This window comes from Prosopis cineraria, unplaced genomic scaffold (genome assembly GCF_029017545.1).
Source record: "Prosopis cineraria cultivar Desert tree isolate PC_DT_omini unplaced genomic scaffold, ASM2901754v1 PC9, whole genome shotgun sequence".
In the NCBI taxonomy this organism is placed as follows: Eukaryota; Viridiplantae; Streptophyta; class Magnoliopsida; order Fabales; family Fabaceae; genus Prosopis; species Prosopis cineraria.
The window spans coordinates 5,581,834-5,590,172 of record NW_026555340.1 but is presented as its reverse complement, the minus strand read 5'-3'; the positions used below and the strand labels follow the sequence as shown (position 1 = coordinate 5,590,172).

Sequence of the window (8,339 nt, the reverse complement as noted above, 5' to 3'; positions counted from 1 at the left end):
TTAATAATGCATATTGGCAAAGTGTTTGATTTTGAAATAGTTTTTAGAAAGAAAACCTTAATTTTGCCACCCTTGGTGTTTTATAAAATTGATTATGATTTATTATTATGAGTGGAGAATTGTGATATATTATATGTTGAATTGTGGAGCATTGAGTTATGTGAGTTCATGTATTATGAATTGATTGTTAAAATGCATATTATGTGAGAATGCATAGCATGATTATTGGTGGGAGTTCACCTAGGGAGAAGAGTAGATTGGTTGAAATCCACGTGGTATTGGCGGTGACCATTGGAATTAGAAACTAGCCTTGGCACCAACCGTTGGAATCAGGAGGTAGCCCTTGTCCTATGATTGATTCAGGACTGTCCCACTTATTGTATGAGGGACTCAAACTTAACTAGCCTCCACTAGTTCATGAGTAGGCTAGATTAGGGGTACAATACCCCATGGTTGTTAGTATTAAGGGAAACTAGATTATATAGGTGAGTGAGTTTACTCTGACCTGGTAGCTCCTCATGAGTGAAAGGTTAGGTTAGTCCGTGAAAGACGTAACCACATGATAACCACCGGTTTCGTGTTAAAGGTAACAGGAGGATATAAAGGTTGGTATATAATCATGCATATAAGTCCAACCACATGATTGTTAATTTTATGGTCCGACATGTGTTAAGGGTGCATGATTGTTATTTTTGCAACCCTGTGTTATGTTTTTGCTAAATAACATGATAAAGTATTTTGTGGTAAGTTTGGTCACATGGTTGTTAGTTTTGTGAACCGTGGCCGAGTGTTATGTGTTATTTGTGCTTATTTGCCTAATTGCATCTATTTACAATTAATATGCAATTACATGAGTTAAGTGAAACTTGGTTACTGAGTGGTTGTACTCACCTCTTAATTCTAAATATTTTCAAGACCTAGCTCATCAAATCCGAGTCAGGAAAAACATACAGAGGCCTAGGATTGCGGAGTAATCCTTTATATGCCTCTCTTTTGTTACTTTCATGTGTATTTGTTAATGTAATTGCCAATTAGGATTATTTGACATGATTTATGTACTAGTTGCATGATTTTATGTATAACTAATGTATTTTGTGCCCTGGGTTAATATAAGAAGAAAAGTTTGAATATTTAAACAAAACTTGTGAATCATTTATATTCAACAAGGGCAATTTAGTATTGGTAATTTATATAAATTCATTAATGACAGAAAAGTCTCTAGAAACTTTAAGGAAATTATGGCATTTCAAGAGACCAAATTGTTATTTATATATTTTAGAGGGATTTTATTATCATTTTTTTGTAGCTTTTTGGGCCCAAATCATAATCTCTTGGAGCAATACCTATTCTAACACAAGCCTTAAGATAGATTGTATTTTTGCCAAACCTACTTCAATCTTCACCATTATTCATGGCCTGAGTAGCACCTTCTAGTCTTTGAAGAAGTTTCCTTTTCCTAGTCTCTCACTGAAGACTTCTCTGTTCCCTTTTGAGTATGCAATAGCAAATTGTTCTATATTCTCACTCCATGTTATATTTTTCCACTTTCAGCATACCATTTGACTAAAATTATCATGAAGAACTTAAGCACCTATAAATTGAAAAGGCTTGTTTCTATGAACACTTCAAAAATAATCTTTCACATGGAGAAGCAAGTTTTTCAAGCTTGACTCTATGTCGCCTCGCTTACAAAATGAGGGTCGTACCTTCTCAATCTAGCATTGCATGACCTATAGTGACATTTTTACATTTGAGATATCAAATTATTATCTATTTCTAGTATTGCATGACTTATAATGACATTTTTACATTTGAGATATCAAATTATTATTTATTTAATTTTGAAAAGATTTTATTGTGATTTCCTTTTTAGTTTTTCCCAGACTTATTATTGATAATTGTTTTTAAATAATTTTCTTGTAGTTCCTTAATGTGTAATTTTTATTATGCAATTATCATTTTACCAGGGATTTTAACTTTAATTTCATTCGTGCCCTGTTTTCATCCAATCCACCGGCGCTTCGCCTCAGTCTCACCCTCACCGAGGCGCTCTTCGATTAGTCGACCCTAGGTGACGTGCTCTCCTCTGTCGCCGAATCAGTCGAGCTCAGACCTTCTCCTTCATCTTCTTCGCGGCGCCCAAACTCAGCCAAGTCTTGCTCTGCTCAGTCGTCCGCCTGTCGCTTAGCTCTCCTTCAGACTTTCCGCGAGTGCTCACCGTCGGTCGCTGTCCTCGTCCAGTTGTCCTGTTCGTGCTCAGGTTGGTCCTTCTCAGTCTCCATTTCTACTGGATTATAAACCTGCTACTGGTAGTATTTCGCAAGTGTGCTTGAGGAGTTCCTCTGGGACGTTTCCGTCATGGATCCCTTTTCCGGGTTTCATTAATTTTTTTGAACTTTTTTTTTTTTGAATTTTATGTTCTAAAAGTGACTATGGGGTTCAGATTGTGTTGTATTTGCCGTTCTTTGTATATTTTCATGAAATTTTCTCGAAGGTTAACAGGCAAGGTCAATATTTTCATGAAATCTTCATGCACAAGTCAATGAAATTCCACGGTTGACTTTCTGAACCATATGGCAGAGGGAATAGGTGGTGACATTTTGATTTAAATTTGATGATTTTCTCTTCTCTTTTATGATATTTTTTATATGTTCACAGGGAAGCTGTTTTCCCTTTCCCATGATGAACGCAGATTAAACATCCATACGTAACTCCCGCAATGAGAAAAGGAATATAATTCAAGTTCTTCCAATTCCTATTGCCACCATCTATAGGCGCATGATTATTCTAATCCTTGCATTTCTTTATGTTATTATCCTACTCTAAATGTCAAAGCATTTGATCGTTCAAGCCGATGACAAAAGTCAAATTTAAAACACTACCTTCTAACAAGAGTATTCGTTGCAGGCTTGATAACTGTGTACGAGTTGTTGAACTCAGAAGGTCAAAATGGCGGCATCAGAGGAGAATAGTGCATTGTTCCCAATATTCATATTGACAATAATGGCCCTTCCCATAGTGCCATATACAATTACAAAGTTATGTCGTGCTGCTAATAAGAAATCAAAAAGTATCCACTGTCAGTGTTCTAAGTGCTCACGGGCTGGGAAATACAGAAAATCAATATCTAAGAGGGTGGGATCACTGTCAAAATATATCTTAGCCTTTATGATTGCATAATTTCTAGTGGTTTCAACGGTGATCTTGACATTTATCCTTGTTACTTTTATTTTCTTTACCCTTTACTTTTGCAGATTTCAAATGTGTCAACATGTAGTAACCTGACATTACTACTGCTCTGGGTGGTCATGATTGTTCTGGTTTATTACATAAAAAGCATAAGTCAAGAGGTAAACGCTTAATATTAATATTAATGGTTATTACTTTTGGCTTATAGCATTTTAGCTACTGATTGAGTGCTCAAACGTTGCACACCCTGAAATTCTCCTGTGTTTTTTGTGTTTGTTTTCGTGCAGATTCAAGTTTTTGATCCATTTAGCATTCTTGGATTAGAGCCTGGAGCCCTAGAGTCTGAAATAAAGAAAAAGTATAGGAGGCTTTCTATTCAGTATCACCCAGATAAAAATCCGGATCCAGGTTGAAGGTGTTTCAGTTGTATAATATATGCTTCTTGTTTTAGACTTCAATGTTAGATAATGTGCTTTTTGTAATTATTACCACTGATATTTGTACTGTACTCCTTTTATTTCAGAGGCGCACGAGTATTTGTAGAGTACATTGCCAAGGCTTATCAAGCTTTGACAGATCCCATAGCGCGTGAAAATTATGAAAAATATGGCCATCCTGATGGCAGACAGGTAACGAAACCAGATGTTAGGGGTGAAATGCTTACTGTTCTGCATTGTTTGTTTCCTTGGTGGAATATAATAAGTTTGTAACCATGTCCTGGAAATATGGATGATAATTTTGTTGCAGGGATTTCAAATGGGTATAGCTCTCCCTCAGTTCCTGCTAAATATTGATGGGGCATCTGGTGGAATACTTCTACTTTGGATTGTTGGTGTTTGCATCCTCTTGCCTTTGGTTATTGCAGTTATATACCTCTCTAGATCATCAAAATATACTGGAAACTATGTAGTGCATCAAACAATGTCCACTTATTATTATCTTATGAAGCCTTCTTTGGCTCCCAGGTATGATGATTTATCTTTGTTCTAGCTGAGCTTTTTCTGAATCTCTATCCTTTCCATGGTAATTCAATGAGGATGTGTAAAGAACCAAAATGCTTTCAGTCGTCCTGAAGATATCACAATTTAAAAGCTTTGAATATTGGTTGATGTTTAATTTGGTTGTCTCAATTTGAACTTCAATGAGAAAAGTTTCCATGTGATATTCAGGAAAATTGGGGTTTATGTATCTCAAAATGAGATTTTATACCCTCTTGCATCCTATACACTTGATTCTGCCTTAAGATTGTATGTGATGTCAAAGTTCTTGGGATTTTAAAATTTTCTTGTTGGATGTTGAAGAATGAGGTAAATAATTAGTTATCTTATTATTTTATAGATCTTATAGATTACTGGTGAAAATGGCTGTATTAGGGGTGCCATAATGTATAGGGCAATAAGTCAGATACAAATTCTTGTGGCTTCTATATTATACAGCAAAGTCATGGATGTCTTCATAAAGGCTGCTGAATATATGGAAATTCCAGTTCGTAGGGCTGACGACAAACCGCTTCAGAAGCTTTTTATGTTGGTAAGGAGTGAGTTGAATCTTGACCTAAAGAACATTAAGCAGGAGCAGGCTAAGTTTTGGAAGCAGCGTCCTGCATTGGTTAAGGTGTTACTTGTGTGCCAACTAGTTAAAGCATCCTATTCTAATTCCTTTTGTGTTCACAACTAGGCCATTTTTTTTCTTTTGCAGACAGCGCTGTTGATTCAAGCTCAGTTGACTCGTGAATTTGCAACTTTGTCTCCATCTTTGCAAGGTGATTTCAAGAGAATTTAGAAATGGCACCTCGCCTTCTTGAAGAGTTAATGAAGGTGACTTTGCCTGCTAATTTTAGTGTTTGAGCAGACCTAGAGATCTCTTGCTTTATTTAATATGCTTTTCACTTTAAGTCTGAGCTTTCGTCATTAATCATTATCCAATAGTTTTGTCACTAAGAATTGTGGAAACATTAAATCCTTAATTCTTACATGGTGAAACAAGATTTTCTGCTTGCATATGCCTGTGCCTTGTGTCCAATGGAGGTTTCTTTTATATCTTTGTTAAGTCAAAGGCTCACGTCAAACTTGAGCACTTGTGCCTTGTTTAAAATGGAAAATATGAGACGACCTGTCTTACAGACCATAGACCATATAAGCGCCCAGCTTTTCCTATGAACTAGATGTGGACTCTAGACATGTTTCCTGTGTGTAAATTCGGGAAGAATATACAGCCATGGAAAAAAGTTAAATTTTATGTGAGCCAAATTGTAATTAAAAACTGAACTTGCGAAGTGGATTTCCTGGATGCTTGATGTTGATACTGATAAATTCAAGTTAACTTGCAGCTAATATTTGATTGATGTAGAATTGCAATACAAAGATTTTACAGAACTAAGACAAGAGGGTCTTAGATATTTACAATATAAGATAATGCCTTTTAATAAAAGATGGAGCAATTCATATCATACTTGTAAGTTGTGTAACTTGTGCTAGACATGAGTTTAAAGTTTCTATTGCCTGTGGGCATTCTTGTATGAGGGATGTGATGGCATGTTGCTGTTATTTTTTTCATACTTGTGATCTTTTCATTTAACACTAATTTCCTCTATGTTCTACTTTCTGTAAAAGATGGCAATTATACCACGCAATGCTCAAGGGCATGGATGGCTGAGGCCTGCAATTGGTGGTGTTGAGCTTTCTCAGAGTATTATTCAGGTGATAAATCTAAGTTCAAGTTATTAGTAATTACTATAATGCCAGCATATTTTCTCTGCTAGCCTGACACAGATTAGTCTCACTCTGGCTCATTGTGTGGGTTATTCTTAGATTTAAATTCTATTGTTCTCTGGATGTAACTTTATAATCTCTATCGCATGCTGACAAACTTATTACCTCTTCTGAACAACCTGTACACATCGTCATATTTCATTAGTCCCTGTTGGTGATATTATTTCGAGTTTCTGGTGGATGTTCATCTATCGAATTTCTCAGAATGTGTAAACTGAACTTCTCTGTCGTCTGTTATCATGGATCTTGGATTACTGAACTCAGCTTTGGACTCACTTATGCTGATGCCTATTGGTGTAATGGCTTCTCTTTAAAGAGAAGGCAGTGAAAAGCTTTCTAGTTTTTTCTTGACAAAAACTTGTGCGTATTGATACATCCATGTGGATGGCTCAGTGGTTTAAACTTTTGATATATGGAATAAAATAAAATTGTGCTTGTTATTGTTATTGTTTATGCTTTTATTTGTTTTCCTTGTTTGATGTATCATTTCAATGCTGATATCCCCAATTATTGTTTTTCTTCTCCTTTGTATATTTAAAAGGCCATTGAAATAAATAATTCTTGTTGCCTTGTGATCTCTTATGCAGGCTGTTCCCCTCAGCGCAAGAAAGGCTACTGGTGGATTTCCTGAAGGAATGGCACCGTTTCTGCAACTGCCACATATCAGTGAGGCTGTTATTAAGAAGGTAGTCCGCAAGGTTAGTCAAAATATTCTGCATGCCTTTTCAGCCAAATGCAATTGCCAATTTTCATTATTCGTATTCAATGTCTTTCAAAATTCTGCCAATTTTCCTGGGTGGTAAATGGTAATTATTTACATGGGTTTGTCTAGCTCGTCAGTACTGTATAGGGTTTTACTCCTGATTCAAAATGTAAGCAGTTTTTAAGAAAATACGGATACCAATATGGTCCTTATTCTCATAAAAAGTGTTTTTTTTTTTTTTTACCCTTATTCCTAATTACCAATGCACTACATGATGAGTGAGAGATAATTTACACAATGATCTAGGTTAATAAATACAAGGCTTAAAATGGAAAAAATTGATTTGCATGTACTAGGTTATATATTTTTTGAACCAAGATTAGATGAAAAAAGATGTTTATATTTTAGATTGGAGGGAGTAGTTGTTTAGTAGAGTGATCAATCTCATGAAATTACAGGAACATGTGCCTCCACCAACAGAACTGTCTTTTGTTCTGGAAATATTCGTGTAACTTCAGTAAATTTCCCATTTGTCTCCAATAATCTTTTCCTAAACGTTTTCCTTTTTGACCTGCAGAAGGTGAGGACATTTCAGGAACTTCGAGACATGAACTCACAGGAGCGAGCTGACCTGCTTATTCAGTTAGCTGGGTTGTCTTCTGCTGAATTACAAGACATTGAGGTGGTGCTGGACATGATGCCATAGTTAACTGTTGAGGTAACTTATGAGACTGAAGGCGAAGAGGGTATACAAGAGGGTGACATTGTTACAAGCCATGCGTGGGTAAATATTAAACGGGGTAACGGTCTGGTTGGTGCTTTCCCACATGCCCCTTACTACCCATTCCACAAGGAGGAAAGCTTCTGGTTTTTCGTTGCAGATTCTGTTTCAAATAATGTTTGGTTTTGACAGAGGGTCAGTTTTATGGATGAAGCTGCTGCCATTACTGCTGCATCCAAGGCAATTGAGGAATCAATGGTTCAGGAGCAAACGTGAAGGAGACTACTAGGGCAATTTTGAAACGAACTCGGGCCGGCACCAGGGGTGTGGCCGTAATGGATGAAGGGCCTACTGTGGAGGATGGGGTTGAGGAGGATGTGGAGGGCCAGGATGGAGAATGTGATGATTATGAGAGTGAGTACAGTGAAGATGAAAAAAATGATCGAAACACAAAATAAGCATGCAACTGCAAATAATCGAAACACACAAAATAAGCATGCAACTGCAAATAAATCAGACACCGATGGAGAATGAGAAATCAGGTTTATGTCGTTCATGCTCCTGATTGTTAGAGGAACAATCAACACGGTAATAATCTATTGGCAAGTTTTGATACCTGGACTTGTATTATTTTCCGAGTCCAGCTTTAAAAATGGTGGTCTTAATTTTAAGATCAACGAGAAAAAAAATAAAAACGTTTTGATATCGATGGTAATCACAGAAGTCCACGTGAAATGGTGAAAGTGGTTGATTTATCGGCACTCGATGCAGGGCAATGGACGGTCACGTTTCATGTCAATCTTAGTGCAAGTGCGATGTCAATTTTTTAATTCTACTTGTAAGTTGTACTTCACGGTTTTTAGCTTCTCATTTTAAATCGAAACAAAATATGAAGGCAAAATTATGCAAAATGATCAAGATGACAAAATATTTACACTTTCAAATTATGATGCAA

At 36.3% G+C, this 8,339-nt stretch overlaps 1 pseudogene; it reads left to right on the top strand.

Annotated features, from left to right (window-relative positions):
* Positions 1-2,009: 2,009 nt before the first annotated feature.
* Positions 2,010-8,099, top strand: LOC129320556 (dnaJ protein ERDJ2A-like; annotated as a pseudogene).
* The last annotated feature ends 240 nt before the right edge of the window (positions 8,100-8,339 follow it).